At 41.9% G+C, this 26,555-nt stretch overlaps 1 long non-coding RNA gene across 1 annotated transcript; it reads left to right on the top strand.

Annotated features, from left to right (window-relative positions):
- The first annotated feature begins 701 nt into the window (after positions 1–701).
- LOC131504464 (uncharacterized) lies at positions 702–25,143 on the top strand. The gene is made up of 4 exons (XR_009258005.1): positions 702–1,999; positions 4,481–4,523; positions 15,421–15,481; positions 24,813–25,143. It is a non-coding gene; the product is annotated as an uncharacterized LOC131504464 (long non-coding RNA).
- The last annotated feature ends 1,412 nt before the right edge of the window (positions 25,144–26,555 follow it).

The raw sequence follows: 26,555 nt of genomic DNA, 5'->3' as shown, positions 1-26,555 counted from the left end.
AAGGAAGTTGATTTTGTTCTCTTCTTCCGGATAGTGGAGTGGAAATTCTTTTCCCTCTGTGGGCACATGAGCAGTGGGGACTGAGTGTTCACCTCTAACACAATTGTAAATGCTAGAAGAGTTGAAGGAAGGCCAAAGGCATGTTTGGTTCTGTTGTCCAGGCTGCCCTTGCCAAGATGGGCTTGGCTGGGTCCTGTGGGTAAGATGGGTGTCAGAGCCACAAATGGACCCTCTCTAGCCTTCCTCCTGGCCAACAGTGTCTTAGCAACGACTTTCCTTCTTTCCTTCTCCTTCTTTCTTTCATGCTAGTCTTGTGCAACTCATGACTGCATGGCCAAGATGACTCTCTCTCAGTGAAAAATCACTAGATTTAGGGGGCAGTTTTAACCATCTCAGTTCTCACTTTCTCACCCACATCCTATCCCAACTCAAAAGCCTAGCTGAGGATGTCTGAAACAGGCCTTGTAGCCCTGACCCAAAACTGATGGATGGGCCATGGCCAAGATGTCAGGTGTGAACAGGAGGTATAAACCACTGCCTCAGCCATGTCCCTTCTTGATGTGCTAGAATTAACTTAAAGGTAAAAAAAAAAAAAAAAAAATCCACTTCTTTAGTTTATAAAGTTCAGTGCTTCATCTTCTTATCCAAACATCATTCAAGTTTTCTTGATATTTATAGAAGCCAACTATCTTAAGAAAAAAAGTTCTCTTTCCAAAAGAAAGGAAAATTGACAACTGAGAGGAACCTATTTTCAGATAAGTAAATCATGTTTGTTATAACTAAAGCTTCCTTTTTAACCTATCTAGGTATAAAGATGTCTATATGTGTATTTGTGGATACATATGTAGTCTCTGTCTATCTATTATCCTGAATTAAATCGCAATCTTAGTAAAAGCAACAGAATACATTCTGGCTAGTTTAAGCAGAAATACTCTTTTAGAAAGGATATTGAAAGATACAAGGTAGCTCGGAGGGTCAGTATTAGAGATGATGCAGTCAGGAGTAAGATGGAAACCACACTACAGTGGCTTCCCTAGTGAAAACACCACAGCTCACACCAATAGGGATGGACATATGATGCCAGGAACCTTACGATGGCTGCCCTTTAAATGTGGAATGTTTCCACACTCACCTCACCAGTGGCTCACCAATGACTCCATTCTTTGCTGTACCTGAACTTCATTTTCCTCACTTCTAAATAAGAGTTTTGCCTAGATAGAACTGAGGCAAGGTTATCTGAACTGCAAGGAAGGCTGCAAGGGTGACTTGAGGAAGAGGGGATTACAATGCAGAAATTCTCTGAACAGGAAGAGTGATTCAGAGGCTGTGTGACTGCAATAGGACTAATGTTGACTTCAGTCTACCCCTTGACTGTAATACACAAACCACTCCCTTCCATACTTACATTTCCCAACACTTAATTTGAAGAGCCATATCCATCCCCTAACAAGAATCAGGATTTGATTACAACTCCTTCCCCTAAATCCACACTTGTTCACCCTTTCCCCTTTCTTTTCTACCATTAAATGACCACATGGCTCTATCCTTTTGTAAGTTTGCCAACTCCTCATCCAAAAGGCTGTTATTGTTCCTATTGCTATTATACTGAGCTCTGGGAGGGATGGAGGAAGGAAAGTTGAAGGAGATAATTAATATTAATCAGGAAATTCTCTGAAGGCAGGGAATTGTCAAGACAGAACTGAAAACAAATATTATGTCCTGTTGTGTTCTTTTCACAATAGCTATTCCATTGTTGGAGGTTTCCTTTCAATGTTTGACCTCATTATACACCTCTTTCCCCAGGTACATCCTTCCTTGGAAAAAAGGTCCCAGTTGTAACTTGAGATTGCTGCACCTGTCTTGAATCTCTCCCAGAGCTTCGTTGGGCTCCAGGCTTTCCCTGACCTCAGTGACCTGGTAGAAAATCATCTTCTCTCCATAGGAGGAAGCTAATGATCTCTATTTTTGTCCTTACGTCAAGGATGACTCACACTAGAATGTAAGACAATGAGAAACATTATCACTCCTCATTCATTCCTATTATTTCTTCATTTATTTACTCTGAAATCCTTATAAACCCAGAGATTAATATGGTTTACTATCATAGCAGTCTTGACATTCAAGAAACAGAGCCAAAGAGAATGCTATTGGTTTTTAGGGGGGGGGGGGTAGATGGAGAGCATCTCTTAAAGAACATTAAATGGGATCCTAACATATGCTGACACTTGTTCAAATCGCCATCTTTTCTAGCTACTTCCTACATCCTGTCACAACTCTCATGGCTCTCTCCTCAAGCTGACCCTCAAACTCCTCTACCCACCAGCACTACATTATTTAGATTATTTTAGCTCTTGGTCCACTATCTCTTATTTATTACCATTCGGATACATATTTTGGGGATAGAGGACAACTCAAAAGAAATCAGAGTTTGGCCGCAGAACTCTGGTAGCATCCCCGAGGGTTCTGATGGAGGAAGGAGGATCCACGAAGAGCAGAGGGAATTGCACTTAGAGGGTGCACTGGGTAAGCCAAATTCCTTCCCCTTTCCCCCCTCTCTGCCTATTTTTCATCATAGAGGCCCAAAGAACAAGTTTGTCAAAGACAAAAATCTCCTCAGAGGGTGGAAGGGGAGGAGAAGAAGCTAAGCAGGCAGAAAACGAATCCTCAGGAAAGGGGATGGTGAATGACTGTGAATCCGAATATTGGTCATTTTTGTCTGGTCACAGTTCATTCATTTGTTCATTCTGTGTGCTTCCATTCTGCAAAACACCCAGTCAATAACGTATACCAAGACAGGAGCCCAATATTGGGAATTAAGCAATAAATCAGACAGAGCATAGTCCACCGCCTCAGTAACCTCGTTGTGGGTTCCCCTCTCATCCAGCCTGACTACCTGCTGCTCTCAGGGTTGGTTTGTTCTTGTTAGCAAGGTTGCGCCCCCTGGTGGCTCCCTTCCGCAACAGCGGACACCAGGAGCAGAAGAAGTCCTAGGCAGCTCCCTGCTAATTAACAGCAGCTCCCCACATGCCTGGTACAGGACCTGCTCCCATCAGCAGTGCTCTTAAAGTGCCTGTTGACTCACCATTTTGTGAAGCATTGACCCTTAGCACCAGAGCTGAGTGTCTCAGCATCACCTCCAAGGAAACTGCTTGCACTAAGCTGCCAATAGACAATACCAATGCCAGGTCCCTCTTCAAAGGCCCTTGCTCCAAGCGACTGGAACAGGTTTCTCAAACTTTAGTACGATACAGAATCTCAAAGGAAAACAGCGCTTCAGCCCCTAAGAATGTGTCTGCAAACTGCAAGCTGAGAAATACTTCCTTAAGTAATGTCTGATTCTATTTAAATGTTCTTCAACTATATACTACCATAAGAGAAGTTTTATTGATATAATATATAATATCCAAAATAATTTCTTCTTAGATCATTACAATGGAGATAGAAAATAATTAGAAAGTTTAGAAATTATCCAGATTATATCCATTAGCTCCCCAAGCTGGATCCCACAACTGGCTCAAGAAGTGAATCTCACCCTACCCCACATCATCTCCCTCCTAGCCATCTCCTTCTGGGCACTCTGAAGCAAGACACAGAACATTGATTCTCTGATGACATTTCACTTCCCCTAAAGAGTGCTCTCAGGACTGATATGTCCAAAGGAAGGTAACCAGGGAATTGACAAAAGCTGAACTTAATTTCCTCTCTGCCCTCAGAGGGTACAGGGACACCCAAACAATTCAAATCCCAGAAACAACTTCATAGTTCCTGAGCATATTACGAGTAGCAGATACTGCTGCCTGCCTACCTAGTATCTATTCTCTCCTTCTTTATTACCAAGAGATTTCCAATTTTGTTCAAGGTGACAGTGAACCCAATTTCATTTTCTGTGTAGCCAAGGGTGATGAAGAGATATGGTTTTAGCCTTAGGCTAGAGTTGTAAGCAGAATTGTTGGGCAGGGCTTTTAGAAAGCTCATAGAAGGAAGTGAGTTTAGGCAATTTTAGCCCTTTACTCTACCCCTCCTCTAGTATGTGGAGGCCCTAGTTGATGTGAAACTATCATCTTCCAGCAGATGGCCATGAGCATGACAGTCATACTGAAGGTGGCAGGGCACTGGGGCTGGGAGGAGCCTGGGTCCCTGGTGCCCTTTACATCCTTTACATCCTTTACATCCTGTCCCAGCCACTGTTTTTAGAGGTTTCAATTACTTATAACCAAACACAATCTCTAACTGATATGCTATTTAAACAAAACTTGCATGTTACCCTTGCAATGGTATTTCAAGTAATGTGCCTGCAAGGTTATTCTGGAAGCATGTTGAGTCTTGCAAGTATGTTGAAAGAATGTGTTATTTTTCTCCTCTATCAAAATGAAAAATACATCTGTATATGCTATTTCTCACTGTTTTATTGACATAAAGTAGAATTCACAGCTCAATATTTCTGAAGTAGCTCACACTACTTTGGTTTGTTTGTTTGTAGCTTTGTCTTATTCAAGATTCTCCAGGGAAATAGAACAAATAAGGTATGTGTATATATAGAAAAGGAATTTATTATAAGGAATTGGCTCATGTAATTATGGAGGCCAGTGAGCCTGAAATCTGCGGGCTGGCAGGTTGAGACCCAGGAGAGCTGATGTGCATTTCCGGTCCAAAGGCTGGCAGCCTAGAGAATTCCCTCATGTCTCCAGGTGGCTGGTCTTTTGTTGTATTCAGGCCTTCAACTGATTGGATGAGGTCTACCACATTAAGGAGGGTGATCTGCTTTAAAACGTTCACCAATTTAAATTTTAATCCCATTCAAAAATATCCTCCAAGTTGACATATAATATTAACCATCACAGGGTTTGTATTTTTGTTTACTCTTTTAACACAGACTGACTCTAGGATAAAGGGAATGTACATGGCTTTGCCAAAATCCCTGGAGTGATTTTTTTCTCTTTAAAAATGTAAACAAGGTACAAAACTCGTAGCTACCTCTTAACAATAATCATATCACTCCTGGCTTTAAGGAAAAGTTAACAGAGATACATGAAAGTTCCAGTAAAAGTGTATTTATTGAAATTACCATGCCTCTTAAAATTTGCTCACATTCCAGAGGGACTAGTTTGCCATTAATTTGTTACTAACCAAGAGAAAGAGTACCCTTTCTATAGCAGGGAGCTCCAGGATTTAATTCTGTGCTGTGAGCCTGACATTCTAATTCTGGAATTCAATAACATCACACATCTTTTTTTCCCTTCAAAATAGTCATTTAAAATATCATATAGTTTTCTGCATCTGAGCTGTCAAGTATCCTGGAAGTTGCTGTCATTAATACACCCCTAAAAGAAACCCTGGCTGAATCATGTGTTCTACAAGAGATCTGGGACATCTTACATACATATGTTATACATTATATATTTTGGAAAAGAATTTAAGAGGAGACTCTTAAGGTTAAGAGGACAACAAAGTCAAAGGCAAGATGAGCACACAAAATGTTAAACATATATTTTTATGTTTTTTAGAGATGAGCCACAGATCTGGCTCTAGTATTTCTAGTGGCAAAGAAGGTGAGAAATCCAATCTATTATAGGATTTAGAATGTTCCACAAGATAAAGTAAAAGAAAAACTTAATGTTCCAGAGAAAAATATAGTTTTCCTTGGTTTTGAGTCTCCTACAAACACTAAATGTCATGGATAAGACCCTTCACAATATTCCTACTAAAATAGGTACATCCTACGTACATTTATGATTTCCACACCACTGTTTATGATAGGGTATCTTAAAATACTGCTTCTGAAAAAAAAATTCTACAAAGGAGCAAAATAATCTAGTTTCAGTATGTCACTCTCTATAGCTTGATCTAAGGGTAGAATTTGAACCCTAGAGCAGTGATTTTTGAACCTTGCATCCTGGACCCTCTTGAATTCTAGAGAGGTGCTTTCAGGGTTACCCCAGTGGGGGAAATATGGCTGAGACTGAGGAACCCAAGGTCTTGTTATCATCTACCATCCTTTTAATGTATGTTTGGATTTAATTCGCTAATACGTTTGTTGAGGAATTTTGCATCTATGCTTATGTGGGACATTGGCCCATAGTTTTCTTTGCTTGCAATGTCTTTGTCTGAATGATGCTGGCCTTAGGAAATGAGTTAAGACGTGTTCCCCCTCTTCTATTTTCTGAAAGATATTGCATAGAATTAGTATTATTTTTTTCTTAAATATTTGATAGAATTTACTATTAGCATTGCCTCGTATTTCTCACTTCTTTATCCAAAGCTCCCTGCGGTAAGGTAAACAGATAAGATACAGAATTCCAGGTTAGATTTAAATTTTAGATAAATAGAAAATAGTTTTAAAATACAAGTTTGCCCCATGCAATATTTGAGCCATATTTATATTAAAATATTCATTATTTATCTGAAATTCAAATTTAACTTAAGAGAGTTAAAATCACGTGAACACACAATTTGTCCATGAAGGTTCACAGTAGCACTATTCTTTTTTTATTTATTTATTTATTTAAAAAAATTTTTTTTCAACGTTTTTTATTTATTTTTGGGACAGAGAGAGACAGAGCATGAACGGGGGAGGGGCAGAGAGAGAGGGAGACACAGAATCGGAAACAGGCTCCAGGCTCCGAGCCATCAGCCCAGAGCCTGACGCGGGGCTCGAACTCACGGGCCGCGAGATCGTGACCTGGCTGAAGTCGGATGCTTAACCGACTGCGCCATCCAGGCACCCCAAGTAGCACTATTCTTAACAGCCAAAGAGTAAAGACAAGCTGAATGTCTATCAACTGATGAATGGATAAACAAGATGTGGCATTTCCATACAATAGAATATCATCAGCCATAAAAAGGAATGAAGTACTGATTACGTATTGTATAATTAACATGAAATATCCAAACTGGCAAATCCATGAGGACAGAAAGGAGATTAGTGCTGCTGGAGGGCTGGAGGAAGGGGAGAATGGACAATGATTGCTAGTGGGCAAGGGGTTTCTTTTGGGGGTGATGAAAATATTCTAAAATCAGACAGCGGTGGTGGCCACATACATTGTGAATGTACTGAAAACCACTGCATTGTATACTTAAAGGGGTGAATTTTATGGTATATGAATTAGAGCTCAATAAAAATAACTAATGAGGCATACCAGGGTGGCTTAGTCAGTTAAACTTCTGACTCTTGATTTTGGCTCAGGTGGTGACGTCACGGTCATGAGATCTAGCCCTACATAGCGCTCCATGCTGAGTGTGGAACCTGCTTGGGATTCTCACTCTCCCCCCCACCCCGCCCCTCCCCCGTGCAAATGCTCACGCTCTCGCTCTCTGTCTCTCTCTCAAAATAAATAAATGAGCTAAAAAAAAAAATAACTGGTGAAAAATTTAACTAGTCACCATCCTATATTATTTGTTAAATCTGGGTGCATCTGATCAGTGAAACCCAAGTTACATACATCTGCACTGTAGCCACAGGGGCATCTGGGAAAGGCTGGTTTGGGACTTACAACGTGGAAAGCCATCAAAATGTATACAGGGGTTTTGAGACATGTTGAACAGCCTCAAATGGCAGATGTTTACTACAGATTCTGAAGTGAAAATGCCTGGGTTTGAATGTCATGTCTGCCACTTACCAGCTGTGAGATGAGGGAAAGTTACATGGCATCCCCTGCTTCTTGAAAGTTCATATTACACCACTGTGCTCTTACAAAAGACCTCCATTAGCACCTGTTTTTGCTAACTGAAAGAAATTTGAAGAGCACTTTTGTTTTTACATTAGAAAGTGAAAAACGAAAGCAGCGCTAAGCTTCTATTTTGCAGCGAGCTGTTCTAGAGGCAGCACGCACCCAGAGAGGCAGAGTGGCCTGCCAAGCTCCTTCCCCAGGAACTAAACTCAGCATCTCAGCATCAAGCTGCACAGTTTTGAACTGTATCTGTGAGCATCTGTGCTTTATCTCAATTTATTTTGTGCATCTGTTAGCAAGATGTGTCCTGAAGCATCAGAAAAGCCTAAGAGAGGTTATTTTTGGGGTCTGGGAATGCTCAAAAAATTTTCCATATAAATGAATGGTAATTGCTTCTTCATTTTATGGCATTTTGGCTTATGGAAGTTCTCATAGGAACGCTCTATTTTGGGATAGCAAAGGAAACCTTGTAACCATCTGTGTCTCAGTTTCCTTACACGTAAAATTTGTCAGTACTGGTATTGTGATTGCTTCCTAACTGGTCTCCCTGTTTCCTTCCGCATTCTCCCTGCACTCTCCATTTACAGAACAGCCAGAGGGATCCTTTTAAAACCTAAGTTAGATTGTGTCACTTAAACTCTTCGGTGGTTTTCTAGACTACGCAGAGTAAGAGAATAGGGGCTTATACTGAAGAGACACTTTCAGAAGGGGAATCACAGTTGAGCAGGATGCAAACAAGAGAGATCAAGGAAAGAGGTATAGGAGGTACAGTTCTGGAAGGAAACAGCCAGGAGATCTTAGAAAACAAACCTTCATATTTTCTAAACCCCACATGAAAAAAGTAAACAGAAGAGGGAGCTCCGTGGTGTTAGAAAAGCTATCTTGAATGAATATTAAATAAAAATGAGCCACAGAAAGGAATCAAGATTAAATCCCAAAGAAAGTTGTCACAATTACAAAGAGAATAAGGAACAGAATTATACCCTGCAGTCATTAAAGAAAGATAGTGCCTTCAAAATAAATTAAAACTATAGCTTATTATTTCAAAGCAGGCTAAAATACATACAGAAAAGAATATACATGAGAAAACATACACAGAAACAAGATGACAGAACGCAAGAAGTTGGTATAAAGAATAAAAGAAAAAAATCATTTTGGATATGAAGTCTGACCTATGAAGAACACAGAAGAAAATAAACACAAAAATATGCCTTAAGAGAAGTTGAAGATGAAAAAGAAAAAAATGTTAAAAATCAAAAAGATATGGAGAGAAAGTACAAATACTTAAAACAGGTAAAAAAAAATCTATACAGATAATAAGAGTCACTGAAGCAAAACACAGTGTAAGAGAAGAAATACTAAAAAGTATAATTTGAGAAGAAAAATCCTGCAGAAACAAAGATGTGAAAGAGGTTACCATTTAACTGAGACTATCAACCCAAGATGACCAACATGGCATGTAAAATTACTAGATTTTAAAGGAAAAGAAAAAATGTTTGGACATCTAGGTAAAAAAGAGCAAGTGCCTTATAAAGAAATGAAAACAGATTGTCTTCAGACTTTTCAACAATAGCACTTCCTGCCATAGAAATTTGAGTAATGACATATTTTGTTTTTGTTTTTTTTTTAATTTTTAACGTTTATTTATTATTGAGAGATAGAGAGACACAGAGTGTGAGCAGGGGAGGGGGCAGAGAGAGGCGGAGACACAGAATCCGAAGCAGGCTCCAGGCTTTGAGCTGTCAGCACAGAGCTCAATGTGGGGCTCGAACTCACAAACTGCGAGATCATGACCTGAGCTGAAGTCAGTCGCCTACCCAACTGAGCCACCCCGGCGCCCCGAGTAATGACATATTTTAGATACTCAGAGAAAGAAAATGAGAGTCAAGAATTTTATATCTGGCAAAATGACTTTTCTAGTATGAAAAGCACAACCTGTTATCAACATGCAAGAACCCAGGGAATATTGTTTCCCTGAGCCCTTCCTGAGCTAGCCAAAATGATTCCAGGGATTTCCAAGTATGCACTGGCGGCAAGTACTGAAGATGTCATTCCCTGTTGAACTGAGACTAAATGAGGGCTGATATGGAGAGAACATCATATGTCATGGTCGTAGGCTGTGACAGTGTGGATATAAAGCAACAATTCTTAAAAAAATATAAAGGAGAATAGGGATAAAATTACAAAAAAATGTGTGACTATTTTCAGTAATCATAATTGGTAGTGAGAGTGTCAGTATTGTTATTCTGAGATTCTAATGTGGGATAGAGCAAGTGAATACTGATGAGCTATTCTAATCCTATCATTCACTGTCTTCTTGAGAACCAGAATTCTTTTTTTTAATTTTTAATTTTTATTTTAGAGAGAGAGAGTGGGGAGAGGGGAAGAAGGAGAGAGAGGGAGAGAGAGACAGAGAATCTTAAGTAGGCTCCACACTCAGCACAGAGCCCAACGCAGGGCTTGATCCCGCAAACCCTGGGACCTGACCTGAGCCAAAGTCAAGAGTTGGATGTGCAACCCACTGAGCCAACCAGACTCAACAACCTCTTTTTTTATTTTTGAGAGAGAGAGAGAGAGAGAGAGAAAGAGAGAGAGAGAGAGAATGAACGTGTGCAGGGAAGGGGCATAGAGAAAGAGAGAGATCTTAAGCAGGCTCCATGCTGGGCATTCTTGGTCTGACATAGGGCGTGGTCTTGGGGCTTGGTCTGACAACTGTGAGATCATGACCTGAGTCGAAATCAGAAGTCAAGTGCTTAACTGACTGTGCAACCCAGGTATCCTGAGAACCTGATTTCTTATATGAAAGAAAGGAGTCTTGAAATTTATAGTCTTGATATGTGAATGGAAAATGTTAGTATGAACGTGTGTGTGTGTGTGTGTGTGTGTGTGTGTACATCTATATGTACCTACTGAAAGCCCTAGAAACATAGACCAACCCAGGTACCTATGAATACCCCTAATGTTTAGACTGTTGTTTTGAAATACTATTTCAAGAAATCAAGGCTTCTTGTTCTTGGAGAACTGGCTGATTTTAGGTACAGGGCAAGAAATATACAAATTGAGCCTGGAACATCTTATATGCCAGATAGCAAGGAGTCTGTCAAAGACTACAAGGTTGTGTCAAAAAGACTCTGAACCAACTTGAAGAGGTTTCCATTGGCCAAAGAGGGAGTAATTTGAGCTTCAGTATGATAATAGCTACTGTGTATTGCAACACATAAAATATATTTGAATTGATGAGTTCATAATGATATTTTTAAAATATAAAAATAAGTGGTCATCTTTGGAGGATAATAGGGAAACAATTTATTACTATCTTGAAATCTGGTAAATAAATGGAAAGAATCAAACATTTATCCTGCCTTTCCTGTATGAACTTTACCATTGTGTAACCAAAAAGTAGAAAAGGAAAGCATTGCTTTATAAAATTATTCCAGCTGATAGATGAAAACTAAATTATATCATTTGAATGTCACTAATTTGCAACTACCAGCAAATTAATGAATCTAGGAAATGAACATCAGTGGTTGCTAATATCATAAAAAAGAGCCAGCCAGACATTATGTGCCTCCCGATAAAAGAGCACAGGATTTTTATTCTCACCAAAGGAAGAGAACTTGAATCTGCTCAAGCTCTGAATCCAGCACCCAATCCGCAAGAAACGGAGGACAGTGGAACATACTGAATACATCATAAGGATGCAATCAGCAAAATTATAACTGTGGAAAATTCCATAGGCCAGTGATTCTCAATGTGTGGTCCCAGACCAGCCGCACCCACATCACCTGGGAACTTGCTAGAAAAGCAAATTCTCAAGCCCCATTCTGACCTACTGAATCAGAAATTCATGAAGGGAGGTCCAACAATCTGTATTGTAATGAGCTGATGCAGGCTTATGTTTGAGAGTCACTGCTATAGGTCTATTGTCCAGGGTTCTTGAATAGAAGCGAAAGGAAAAGAAAGGGTTAGAAGAGAAGCTATAGACTAAATGAGATACATCGATTTTTTTTTTTTTAAATGAGTGAGACAAAATTACAGTGTCTAAGGACCTGCATTTGGGTGAAAAACCATACAGAACCATAAGGACGTTATTCGGACAAAGTTAACAGCACGGTCGCTTTGGGAGAAATGTAGGAAGTTATAACTTTACTGAAGTCAGAGCACATGAGAGGATGCCTGGAGTGCTGGAAAAGTTCTGTTTCTTCACCTGGGTGATAACTACAAGGGTGTTTGGTAGATAATACTTCACTAAAGCTATACATTTCTTTTGCATGGTTTTCTGTATTTTTGTTTTGTTTCACAATAAAAAATTATTGAGAAATTATTGTTGATTGAATGACTTATTTAAATCTCTTGGGCCTTAGCTTCTTTGTCTGAGCTATGAAGATGTAGCTTCATGCTCACTCTGGAATTTTATTTTACAAGCCAAATAATGCTGACCTTATGGTAGTTATTTGTCATGGTTACGGGAAATGACTGCATACATTATAGTCCTCTAAGCCAGTACTTAAATCATGTGTGGGGAGTGGAGAGAGCAGAAAGGATTGGCTTAATTCTTAACAATAATTGCCTCTACACTCCCATTTTCTCTTTGCAACTGCCTGAGAAATACACTCTGTCACCAGAAGCCCCTCAAAGAAGAGGAAAAAACTGTAAACGTGGGATCCTTTGAGGTAGTAGCATCTCATTTCCCTCTGGAGGGAGGATGTGTACTTATAATCACTCTTCTGCTTAAGACGGGGGTCATCGCACAGGCAAAATCTGCAGAGAACTGGCACAGAATTCAAAGTTGGACAATTTCTTTCGGCTCAAATAAAGGCGAGCCTCAGTGAGGAGGTATGAGTGATGCTACAGGGCAAGGTCCCATCCCACCAATGACTGAGGTAAAGACTGAGCTATTGGTGTGGAGAACTCAGCAGTAGGACTACACCAGAGCAGGATGTGGCAAAAGCCTTCACGGACCACTCCCCCTGACTGGTAGCGATCGGGCCAGAACTCTGTGGCTGCCAGGCCAGGGAAGTGTGTGCCCATGGGTCTTAGGGTTGTGTGTAGACAAAGGTAATTGTGAAGGAGCTTGAAACTACTCACTTGGTTTGGGAACTTTTACACCCTTTAATTCTTTTTCTCCCTCTTTTATATAAATATTAATTCCTTTTATAAATATTTTAATGTCTGTGTTTTCTTTTTTATTTATTTATTTATTTATTTATTTTTAAAAATTTTTTTTTCAACGTTTTTTTTTTATTTTTGGGACAGAGAGAGACAGAGCATGAACGGGGGAGGGGCAGAGAGAGAGGGAGACACAGAATCGGAAACAGGCTCCAGGCTCCGAGCCGTCAGCCCAGAGCCTGACGCGGGGCTCGAACTCACGGACCGTGAGATCGTGACCTGGCTGAAGTCGGACGCTTAACCGACTGCGCCACCCAGGCGCCCTATGTCTGTGTTTTCTATTTAACTTTTATATTTGTCAATTTTTATTGTATTTCATAGGAATATCAGTCTGTGATTGATTGGAAATTAAAGCCCCCCCACCCCCCGCCGGCCTTCTAAAAGTGTGTCTGCCATAGATAGTTTGAGAAGCACTGAAATATAGACCACATTAAAATTTTAAAATTCTGTTCATTAAAAGGCATCATAAAGAGTGAAAACACAAGTCACTGAATGGGAGAAAATGTTTGCAATACATAAAACACATAAAGGACTAGTATCTAAAATACATAAAGAATTCATACAAACTAATTAGAAAAATGGGCAAAAGAGTTGAAAAGTCCCTTCACGTAAGAGGAAGGCCTGATGGCCAATAAGCACATGGAAAGGGATCCGTTCATTTGGGAAATGAAAATGAAAACCACAGTGAAAACCACATGGTCACCAGATGGGCAAAAATTTAAGTCTCCCAATTATGAATGTTGGTTGAGAGTATGGAAGCTCTCATATATTGCTCATGAAAATGTAGAATTGGTGACATCACTGTAGAAAAATCTCTGACGGTATGAATCTACCAAAGCTTAATATGCACATGACCCATGAGCCAGCAAATTCCACTCCCAGACACACTACAGATATTTGACTCAAGTAAGTCAAATGGCGGGTGCAAAATTTTGCAGAGCAGCATTATTTGTAATAACCCCAAATGGAAACACTCAACCATACATCTGTCACCTGAAGAAGGGTAAATTCTGGTTTATATACACTGTGGAACACTAAACAGGAATGAAAAAGAACAATCCACAGCTTTACACGACACCATGGATGAATCTGTCAGACATACCCCGTTGCCATAGGGCTTCATCATGGTTCCCTCAATGAGGCACAGGATGCTTCAGCAGATGAATTGGTCTATAAATTCAGATCTATCCTGGTGCTGGAATATTTTCCTCTGAAACAGAAGATTGATGGAGTCTGGGACCAGAAGAAGTTTCAGAATCTGACTTATAGTCTATGACTCTAAGAAAGTCAGAGGCTGGAACCAGAGTCAGGCCACCAGACCCCCTTGCTGGAGTCCTTGTGCTGGGGACTCACCAGGTTGGGGGTGGCTTCCCTATCTCCATATCTCAGCTGGACAGCATTTGGCCCAGTGGTTCTTGAACCAATCCCATATTTTGTGCTTGAATTTGTTAGCTAAGTCATCCCCTTCTTTATAGGGTGGGTGCCTGGTTCTCTCAAATTGTTCCTTCAACCCTTGCTGTTACTCCCTGCTGTAGGTGAAGCATCCCTGGATTGCCTCCTTGTGGGGCCCAGGAGTTCCTTCCATCCTTCCACTCAGTTCCCTCTCTGGGTTTTTACTGACAACTTTTGTTTATTGTACTGCTTGTTGGCATCTTTACTAGGGTCAAAGGATTAGGCAAAAATACTTCTTCCATTCGTTGTTAATCTTCCGTTGTTAATCAACGGTCCTAAGTCCTTGAACCCAAACTTTCCTCACCTTCTCCTGATCTAATTATATCTGTCATTTCTCTTTCTCCCCTGCAACTTCTACCTCTCCCTTTCTGCTGGCTCCTGCTCCTGCTGTGTGGAATGGTACCCCCGCCCCCGCCCTGCCACTTTCCAACCCTTTCTCTACTCATCTCTGAGACCCGGGTTTTAGGTAATGTGTACCTCATTGCTGCCCCCTGTCCTGGATTAAATACTCATCACCAAGTGTGTCTCTCTCTGTCACTGCATCAACTACGATGCCAGCAGGGACACTAAGAGTATTTGCTGGATGGATGAATGAATAAATAGCTAATTATTGAGGAATGAAGGTGGTATTCAAAATTGGTCCATTTTGCTTGGGTGGGCACAAGTGATAAAGTATGAAACTAATCTACCTCATGAGGTTGGGAGATGTAACCGTGCTTTACCCTTTCTCTGTCTGCACAAATAATGAGGAGTTAGCTGCATTCTCTTAGAACTGAAAGCTTTTGTTGTTCTCCATGCTTCTCCATGATTTCCTGACCACGCAAGGGCCCTCCGAATCACTGCATATGTTACTGGAAAAGGCATGCAGTGCCCTCACATTCCCACTGAAGACCTCTCCTGATGGTCCCACTATATAAAGAAAAGTTTCAAATTTTGTTTACAAACTGTATGTAGGAAAAGGGTATTATTTGCCAACCATATGAAGCAAAACGTAAAATATTATGCAGACAATCCCCAACTTATGATGGTTAGACTTACAATTTTTCAACTTTGCAATGGTGTGCAAGTGGTTTGTATTCCGGTGGAAACTGTGCTTAGAATTTTTAATTTTGAGTTTTGATCTTTTCCCTAGGGATATGTGTACAACAGTCTCTCGTGATGCAGCCCCAGCTGCCAGGCAGCCACACGATCATGTGAGTAAACAACGAATAGACTGACAACCATTCTGTACCCACACAACCATCCCGCTTTTCACTTTCAGTACAGTGAGATTAAAGTACAATGAATTACATGAGATAGTCAACACTTACTATAAAATAGATGTTGTGACAAAGCAGGAAAGAACATCCAACGAAAAAAAGACAGTCTCTTTAACAAATGGTGCTGGGAGAACTGGACAGCAACATGCAGAAGGTTGAAACTAGACCACTTTCTCACACCATTCACAAAAATAAACTCAAAATGGATAAAGGACCTGAATGTGAGACAGGAAACTATCAAAACCCTAGAGGAGAAAGCAGGAAAAGACCTCTCTGACCTCAGCCGTAGCAATCTCTTACTCGACACATCCCCAAAGGCAAGGGAATTAAAAGCAAAAATGAACTACTGGCACCTTATGAAGATAAAAAGCTTCTGCACAGCAAAGGAAACAACCAACAAAACTAAAAGGCAACCAATGGAATGGGAAAAGATATTTGCAAATGACATATCAGACAAAGGGCTAGTATCCAAAATCTGTAAAGAGCTCACCAAACTCCACACCCGAAAAACAAATAACCCAGTGAAGAAATGGGCAGAAAACATGAATAGACACTTCTCTAAAGAAGACATCTGGATGGCCAACAGGCACATGAAAAGATGTTCAACGTCGCTCCTTATCAAGGAAATACAAATCAAAACCACACTCAGATATCACCTCATGCCAGTCAGAGTGGCCAAAATGAACAAATCAGGAGACTAGATGCTGGCGAGGATGTGGAGAAATGGGAACCCTCTTGCACTGTTGGTGGGAATGCAAATTGGTGCAGCCGCTCTGGAAAGCAGTGTGGAGGTTCCTCAAAAAATTAAAAATAGACCTACCCTATGACCCAGCAATAGTACTGCTAGGAATTTATCCAAGGGATACAGGAGTACTGATGCATAGGGGCACTTGTACCCCAATGTTTATAGCAGCACTCTCAACAATAGCCGAATTATGGAAAGAGCCTAAATGTCCATGAACTGATGAATGGATAAAGAAATTGTGGTTTATATACACAATGGAATACTACGTGGCAATGAGAAAGAATGAAATACGGCCTTTTGTAGCAACGTGGATGGAACTGGAAAGTGTGATGCTAAGTGAAATAAGCCATACAGAGAAAGACAGATACCATATGGTTTAATTCTTATGTGGATCCTGAGAAACTTAAAAATAAATGAATAAAATAAAATAAAATAAAATAAAATAAAATAAAATAGATGTTGTTGGTTAGCCGTAGGCCAATGTAAGTCTTCTGAGTACAATTTAAGGTAGGTTAGGCTAAGCTATGATGTTTGGTTGGTTAAGTGTATTAAATGCATTTTCTTAAAAAAAAAATTGTTTTTAGTGCTTATTTACCTTTGAGAGAGAGAGAGAGAGAGAGAGAGAGAGGCAGAACATGAGTGGGGAGGGGAAGAGACAGAGACACAGAATCCAAAGCAGTCTCCAGGCTCCAAGCTGTCAGCACAGAGCTTGATGCGGGACTCGAACCCACAAGCTGCGAGACCGTGACCTGAACTAAAGTCAGACGCTCAACTTGACTGAGCACCCACGCGCCCCTGAATGAATTTTCAACTTATGATATTTTCAACTTACAATGGGTTTATTGGTAACCCCATTGTACATGGAGGAAAATCTGTACTTAATTACAAGAGTGAGAATTAATTTTTAGTTGTCTCCCCTGTGTTAATTGGGATGCTGCAGACTGCTGTTGCTTGGAGCTCATGTCTGTGAGTGACTCACTGTTGAGAATAAACATCTCTCTAACTCAGGAACAGAATGAGCATTAATAGTCTGCCATAAATCCTGTTGGTTCACAGTTTGAAAGCTTGTTTTTGCACAGATGTTAATACTAATGTGTGGCTTTAAAACACTCCTTCCATTATGCCAATGTTGTGTTCCAACATTCCCCGTGAAGGGTTTTATCTATTGTTTTACTCACCTGCCTTTGCAAAATTCTCACCTGATGGTGAGAAACACAACCCACCCTCTAATATCGCAGAGCACAAAGAGAGGGCAACCTCTCCTCTGAGTGAGAAAAACAGGGCTACATTTGTGTGGGAGGAAACTTATATATACCCATGTTTATAAATAATAGATTTTATACTATATCTATTAATTATATCAATCAAAATGCATTAAGCATCAGTTGTGTGCACACTATACCGGGGCGCTGGGGACACGACATTGAATAATATATGATTTCCAACCTCAAGTTCTAACAATCTAGTGAGGGTTAATACTTTAGCACCAAAGAGGGATGTGACTTATAGTTTTTAACCACTCTTTAAAAATTCCACATTTTCATTTAGATTCATCACTCACGTGAACAGTCTCTCCTTTTATGAGAAGGGAAAGCATCAACTCCAGTTTCTGTTCTTTTGCCCCAGCCAGCCATAATTCCTGAGACATTTTCCTGAGATCTTTTCATCAAAAAAAGAGAAAATGTACAAACGTGACACCGACAAGGGTAGTGGCACCATGCCTGTGGGCAGGTCAACATGTTATCATGTGATAACACGGACCACATGTGGTATCATGTGACCACGAGGAACAAACTGGGATTTACAACCACACTCATATTCTAAGGAGGTAGCTCTCATTAGATGGAAGCCTTGTTTTTCAGCTGAGCCCTTTCAAGGGTGCTGAAGTTGGAAGCTGGCCGTGGAGAAAGTTTGCGTCACAGAGTGAGAAGAATCAGGAGTTCTCAGTGTCAATCCTTGGGGGAGGAAAAGAGGAAGAAAGAGAAGCAAAGCGGGGAGGTGTCAGAGTGTGGAGAAGAGACAGAATGAGGCAAATGCTCTGTGCATGAAATCACACAGGTCAAAGAATCACCCTCGGTGGTGGGACAGGCCACAGGATGATGCCCGGGAGTCAATTTGAAGGAGTTTGCATGGCTGTAGCGAAGCATCTGTTGACCTCTGTGGTCTTCCCCCTTCCTCAGTAAAGTCTGCTACTCACATACAGGGCGTGCACGGATGGGCATGGATGGGCTGTGTGGTGGGCAGAACCATGGCCCTCAAAATTGTTCTAAATGCTGGGACCTGTGATTACGTTAGATGACTGTGATGTGATTAAGGATCTTGAGGTGGGGTGATTATTCTGGATTATCTGGGTGGCCCAGTGTAATCACAAAGATCCTTAAAAGTGGGAGAGGGAGGCAGAAGAGGAGAGGTAGGAGATGTGAGTACAGAAGAAAGGCCTAGAGAGATGTGACATTGTTGGCTTTTAGGATGGAGAAAAGGGCCACCGTCGGGGGTTAGAAAAGGCCAGGAGACAGGTTCTCTGTTAGAGCCTCAGAAAGGAAAGTAGCCCTCACCAATGGCTACATTTTAGCCCTGAGAGACTCATGTTGGACTTTAGACTTCAAACTGTAAGATAATAAATGTACATTTTTAAGGCACTAAGTTTATGGTAACTTGTTACAGCAGCAACAGAAAACTAATACAGGGTGTAAGTCAGGGAGAGGAATTGAGTACAAAAACAGAACGATGTAAGTGAGATTTAGGGACAGTCGTGAGACCAGAGGGTTGCTGTGGCAGGTGTAATAGAATTTAAAGTCAGAAGGGTGAGTCTGACTCGGGCTGTGGGAGCCTTACATGAAAAATTAATGAGTTTAGACATGATCTTTGGGTTATTGGAAAGCTTCTGATCAGTTTCAGTAAGGAGGGGCAATGAGCAGAATTTCGGAAGCAGAGGCCATGAAAGCATACTAAGGGACCTCCTGCAGTGCCTTCTGTAAAGATGCCCAGGGCCTGCCTTGAGGGCTCGGCTGTGTTGGGGCAAATGAACGCCCTGGGACTGCCATCCCCATTTCTCTAGGGCACTTTGCCTTGTTCCCTGCTTTCTATTTTTGGCTTCTACTTCAGATTTCATTTGAACAAGGGATTTGTATCTGAAATAAAATTTTCAGGTTATGGAATGAGCACATCTTGCTACAGAGAGGTTAAGTGTCTTGTTCCAGGTCACCCAACTGGAAGGTAGGGAGGCAGGCACTTTTCCCTAGGAATCGTGACTCCCAGTTCTGAACTCTTCTGGTGGCAGGTCACAGGGATGGGAAGGTGAAGTAGATGAGGCTATCTGCTAGGTGATTTTCACCATGGACTACGGAAGCTTTGAGCATGAAAAGAAGGGTCTAGATGGGTGATGGGGATTAAGGAGGGCACTTGTGATGAACACTGGGTGTTGGTTTTAAGGGATGAACCACTGAATTCTACTTCTGAAACCAGTATGCACTGTATATTAACTAAAAATTTTAAAAAGACCAAAAACAAAGAAGAAGAAGGGTATGGATATGAAATGCAACTCTCAAGGATCAATGTGTCTTAGGGACTCAGTGGACCCAGAAACAGCAGTGTTTCACCCTCAGATCAGCAGCTGCCAGTGAGAAACAGTACACTGACCCCTTCCCAAGTACACAGACGGAAGGTGTGGACGTTGTGAAGCTCTTGCAGGAAGGAGAGTCACATCGGCAGACCCCAAGGTGGGCACACTAATGATGCAGACAGTCCTTTCGCAAGGAGGGTCCAGTGTTGGGTTAACAAAGCGAGAAAATGAATGGGGTGCCAGAGCAGGAAGCAGAAACCCACACTTGGGCTTCGGCTGCGATCCCGCAGGAATTACAGCTCAGTCTATTAACCTCTGCATGACCCCGCTTCCAGCCAACTTGTAAAATCATAAACCAAACAACTCTGTGAGGGCTCGGAATGAATGTTTAGGGCCCTGTGGCTGTCTAAGCACGCCTTTCAATTGTCAGGGTATTATTACTTTAACAGGAACATTGTAATTACTTTTGCATTATTACAATACACAAAGTGATTTAAGCAGTAAAAAGGCTTTGATGAATTAGTAGTTCTTTTGATTCCTACAGTTTTGTGGCTCATGTTCAAAGACACCTTTTACAAGTTTCAGGTCCATGGAAAAACCACCATAGCTTTTACCCAGATTTTCTTTTTTTTTTCTGATACAGAATCTGTATATCTTACTACTTCCGGGACATTCCACCCAAAATCTCACCCTCATCTCCAACTCAACGTGTTCAAAACTGAAACCCATCACCTTGCGCTCCCAGCTTGATTCTCCTCCTATATTTCTATGTGGGTGGATGGCCCTGACACTCATCTGGCCATCCGAGCCCTGCATTCCATGAGTTACCTTTATTCTTCTCTGTCAGCCACCACCACTATCTACATCCGTATAACACTATCAATCACCACCATAACAATAATAGTGGTGGCCACCTGGGTGGCTCAGTCGGTTAAGCGTCAGACTTCGGCTGAGGTCATGATCTCACAGTTGTGGGTTCGAGCCCCACGTCGGGCTCTGTGCTGACAGCTCAGAGCCTGGAGCCTGCTTCCGATTCTGTGTGTCCCTCTCTCTCTGCTCCTCCCCTGCTCGCACTCTGTCTCTCTCTCAAAAATAAATAAACATTTAAAAAAAATTTTTTTAAAGAGTGGTGGCCATTTCTGAGCCCCTTAGATACATTATTGCTAATCCTTAACAGTTCAGGAAATTTTATATTATCATCCTTATTTAATAGTCAAGGCCTTAAGATTCAGAGACATTCTTTCAGCAAAGTCCACCTGCTTGTAGGTGGCAGCCAGGGCCAGGATTTGAACTCACATTTGTCTGACTCTAAAATATGCATTTTCGATTAACCAGAGCACATCCAGTAGATTACCAATAGTTCCGTCCAAATTCCCCATTAAATATTACTGAAATCCACCCACTTGTCTCCATCCGCAGGGCTGTCTGCTGTGTTAGTTTATGTTTGTTAGTTCTCCCCAGGACTGATGGTAGGGCCTCCTTACTGGTCTCTCACCTCCAGTCTTATATTCTCAACTAACTTTCTAGTCATGTGTTGGTAACCCGACTGGTCATAAACACGTTCCTGCACGCTCACCCTGGGCCTACTAAATCCGAATCCCCAAGCCTGCATACCGGTCTTAGTAACAAGCATCCCCCCATCTGTTCTTAGGATCGGTCAGTATAGCCAAAGAGACCTCTAAGAGGGAAACCCCTTTCTTAAAACCTAAAGGGGCTCTTGGTCCCCAAAGGATAGACTGAAAACTCCTTACCTTGACATATAAGGGCCTTTCACGATTTAGCTCCTACTTATCCTATCTATCAAAGTCACTTGGTTAATTGATGCACGGTATGGTAGACAGAATTACAGACCCCTAAGTTGTGCCTGCCCTAATCTCCAGAACTCGTGAATATGTTGCCTTAAGTGGCACAGAGAACTTTGCAAATGTGATTGAAGTTATGGACCGTGAGATGAGAAGCAGGTGGGCCCAACCTAATCTAATGAGTCATTAAAACCAGAGAACCTTGGGGCGCCTGGGTGGCTCAGTCGGTTGGGCGGCCGACTTCAGCTCAGGTCACCATCTCTCGGTCCGTGAGTTCGAGCCCCGCGTCGGGCTCTGGGCTGACGGCTCAGAGCCTGGAGCCTGCTTCCGATTCTGTGTCTCCCTCTCTCTCTGCCCCTCCCCCGTTCATGCTCTGTCTCTCTCTGTCTCAAAAATAAATAAAACGTTAAAAAAAAAATTAAAAAAAAAAAATAAAACCAGAGAACCTTTTCCGGCTGTGGTCAGAGAGGGCCATGATGATGAGAAAAGGGTCAGACAGATGACATAAGAAGGACTTGAACTGTCATTGCTGGCTTTGCAGAAGGAGTAAGGGGCCATGAGTTAAGGAAGGTGGCAGTGGCTAGAAGCTGCAAAAGGCCAAGAAACAGATCGTCCCCTAGAGCTTCCAGAAACGAATGCAACACCTTGATTTTAGCTCACGTTGGACTTCTGACCTCCAGAACCACCCAATAATAAATAGGTGTTGTTTTATGCTGCTAAGTTTATGGTAATTTTTAAAAGCAGGAATAGAAACAAATGCACATAGTTTTCCAAAGGTCACCCAATATTATCAGCAGTAGTAACATCACCTTGCTTTTTATTTATTTATTTATTTTTTGTTTACTAATCTACATTCCCCATTCTCCTTAGGGCTGAGATCTGTCTTGCTTATTTTGTACTCCTAGCCTGGCATAGTGCCTGGTATTTAGTCAAAATTAGCTCAAAAAAATATTTTCTGGGTAGTAACTATGGAGATATTGAAGAAATTGTATTATATAAGCACCTCATGTAAGCCATTTGCTGTTGGATTCTGTGAATCCTTAATAGAACTTCAGGGTTTTAAATGTTAAAAGTCAGAATGATTCCAAAAGTGAGTCTCTTTAAGACTGGTAGTTTTTGTTTACCACTTATATTACTTTCTTTAGAAATCAATTTTAAAAAGTTTCCTTATATGGAAAACATTTATTTCTGATATTTTACTCTGGACAGAAAACACCCAAAAGAAAAAAAATTACCTTGATCAAATGCAAATTCTGCATCCCAATGTTGTTATTAAGATTAAGCGTGCACATCTTCTCAGGAACTTGATTCTCACTGGTCCTCTTGCTCTGTAGCCGTGTGAAGAATTTAAGAGCCTTGCCATAGTTCCTCCATAATGTGAGAAAGCCTTTGGTAGCTAAGAGAGCACCATGCGGATTCTAGGGAAGAACCTATCTGCTCCCAGAAGTAATCCTGTGGTTTTGTCCTGCCATCCCTGACATGACCCCGCTTTGTGTCAAAAGGAACCACGCGGGGCATGACTGAGTGGCTCAGTCAGTTGAACTTCCGACTTCTGCTCACCTCATGATCTCACGGTTCGTGAGTTGGAGCCCCCTCATCAGGCTCTGTGCTGACAGTTCAGAGCCTGCCTGGGGTTCTCTCTCTCTCTCCCTCTCTCTCTGCCCCTCCCCAACTTGTATGTGCTTAGGAGCCCCCTGCCCCTCTCTTCTCAAAATAAATACATAAACTTAAAAAAAACAAAAACAAAAAAACCCAAGGCCTCATCCCACACTTGCCTCAGGGCACAGGAGAGGACCAGGACAGGAACTTACTCTCCTAAGGTACCTGGAGAACTGTTATAATTTGTTTTCAGGAGTTGCTTTGTTCTCAGCCCTGTCTGCAAATTAGAACCACCTGGAGTGCTATTAGCAAATTCTTGTGGAATTCTTATCAGTTGGTATGTGGTAGGACCTGGGAACCGGTGTTTTTCAAAGATCCCCTGAATGATTCTGATGTGCAACCAGGCAAGATTCCCCGCAGGCTATAGTTTTCAAATTTCAGTTGGAATAAGAATGACAGGTGGTGTGTGCCTGGCATGCGGCATGGGCTCCCGGGGCCCCATCTGGGACCGTCCTGCTCCCAGAGTCCCCACCAGCAGGTCTCAGGTGGAGTCTGGGAATCTGTTAGTTTAACCTGCAGCTCCAGCAAGTCTGAGGCAGCCCTGCAGGCCCCTGCCACCCACTCTGGGGGTGCAGACATTGTCAGTACCGCCATCTGGAAGCGTCTGGCCCCACCCATTGCCCAGCTGCTAAAGTCAGGACACTGTCCTAAGAAGCAGAAACCCTGGCAAGGGACTCTTGGCGAGGGCCCCTGAAACAAAGGCTGCAGCTGTTTGCAAGCACCAGTTTGTCTATAATATGCTGACAGTGTGAAAGGGTGAGGAGAAAGCAGGACTGTATGCTGATGGCCATATACAGAACACAACCCTCCTTTCCCACCATGAGATAAAAGGGAATCAGGTCCTTAGGAATTCCACCTTTCCCAGTCAAGCATCCTGCTATGACATATTAACATCTTAAATTTCTTTTTTTTCTTTTAATTTTTTTTAATGTTTATTCATTTTTGAGAGACAGAGCGCAAGTTGAGGAGGGGCAGAGAGAGAGGGAGACATAGAGTCCGAAGCAGGCTCCAGGCTCTGAGCTGTCAGCACAGAGCCTGACATGGGGCTCGAACCCACAAACCATGATATCATAACCTGAGCTGAAGTTGGAGCCTTAACCGACACCACCCAGGTGCCCCACATCTTAAATTTCAATGGTAAATTTGAAAGAAGAGTTACATGAGAATTCACAAGTGAACTCCCACCACAGGCTGCAAACAACCGATTGTTTAAGATTCATTCAGCTTCAGTTCATCCAGTTTTTATTCACTCAGCTTAAATTTTGTGACAAAAATGTTTTGACTGGGGGGGCGGGGGGCGCCTGGCTGGCTCAGTCAGTGGAGCATGTGACTCTTGATCTCAGGGGTTGTGGGTTTGAGCTCCACATTGGATGTAGAGATTACTTAAAAATAAAATCTTAAAAAAATGTTTTGCCTTGACTGACATAATATACGGGAAATTTATGAGTTTGTCACAGTCAGGTCAGCACTGCTCAGTTACCTGTGGTTTCATTTCAGGATATTTACATCAGCAATCCTACTCATGAAGGACAAGCAAATATTTCCTTACATCAAGCGGCAGAGAGAACTCGGACTTCCCCACCCCTCACATTCACTTTCTCAAGGCTCTTGGATGAAAGATGGTCTAGAATGAGTCAGGCTGTTGCCTTATCTGCTGGGACCAGTGGGCTTCCAAAACCCCCCATGGATGGATCCAGATGGAGACTTGAGGCCATGGCGTAAGAGTGGGTTATCTAGGTCAACTGAGAACTCTGGTGATGGTGAGCATTAAGCAGGTGAGCCAGGGGTCCTCTATGATGAAGCCAAGTGGTGCCTGAGTTTGCTAAGATCCAAAGGTTTGCATTAAACTGTTCCCTGAACCTCCTACAGAAAGTCTCAGGATTCTTGGCACAGAGGTGGCCTTGGCTGCTGGTGGAGAACATAGTCTTCGAGATCGGTTGACCTGGCCTGGCAGCTATGGCTTTTTCCAGGCCTCCAGCCCTGACCTGACCCGCCTTGAGGGGTTCTAACCTAATCTTTGCGGTCACTGTACCTACAGCTACATTACCTTACACGCTTCCTAAACAGGGGCTGAAATATCGAAAAGTAAGTGCTGATATATCTGGAATGAATAACATTTCTAGGAAATCTGAGCATGTGAAGAAGCGACTACATGTTCATTTGAATCCATTTCCCCAGCTTGTTGGTTGCTTACTGACAGCCAGCCCTGACAGAAGAAAGACAAATTTCCGCTTTCCTTTTAGAAACTTACCGGCTGCAAGTTGTCTGCAATTTGTGGAAACAATGTAAGAACTATAGGGAGAGCCAGGACTTGCCCTGTCTTCACACGCTTGGGGGGGCTCACCTCCAGTCCAAACTTTACCATGTTTCACACAGCATATGATAAATTTCACTTAATTCTTGAGGTTGGTTCGGATCTTATATAAAGGAGGGGCAACCATTTTCAAATGGCCATGTGATGTTACCTGCATTGCTATACTGTGTTATAATCACTAACATGCCTTCCTTTGGTTGGGAAAGGATGAGTTTCATTCTTTGTTCTAAATGTGTTACTCTCCACAATCCCATCCTAGAGGGGAAAACTGTCTGGCTGAATTCTCAGTGTGACCCGAGCTCTGAATGACAAGCTATACATTATTTGGGTCTATCCACATTTAATTGTACTTCCACAGTTTCATGACCTGCACTGGAAGGCTTTTATGAGCCACTAATAACGTAGAAATCGGAATCTGACTAAAACCTATTATTGGCAGTAATCACATATTTGTAAACAATTCTAACAAAATGGAGGTACTTAAATTTTTTTTTTTTAAGTGTTTATTTTTGAGATAGAGAGACAGAGCATGAGTTGGGGAGGGCAGAGAGAGAGGAAGACACAGAATCCAAAGCAGGTTCCAGGCTCCAAGCTGTCTGCACAGAGCCCGACATGGGGCTCAAACCATGAGGTCATGACCTGAGCCAAAGATGGACGCTTAACCAACTGAGCCACCCAGGCGCCCCTGAAATGGAGGTACTTTAAAAGGCTCTGTGACTTTGTGAAGCTCTGGCTGACTCTCTGCCTCAAAGCTTTTGTGGTACGTTGACTCGTATTTTCCTGCCTGATGAGGGATATTGCTCAGAGTGTTGACATAAAGCTTCTTTTGCCAGTCATAGGGGGGCATGTGTGCACACATGCAGGATGGAGGACTGAGAATATTTTAGTGGTACCCCAAAAAAAGCATCTGTTTTCAAAAAATGTTC

Source organism: Neofelis nebulosa, chromosome 2, assembly GCF_028018385.1.
Source record: "Neofelis nebulosa isolate mNeoNeb1 chromosome 2, mNeoNeb1.pri, whole genome shotgun sequence".
Classification (NCBI taxonomy): domain Eukaryota; kingdom Metazoa; phylum Chordata; class Mammalia; order Carnivora; family Felidae; genus Neofelis; species Neofelis nebulosa.
Note: the sequence above shows the minus strand (reverse complement) of the source record. Positions and strands in the feature narration are given on the sequence as shown.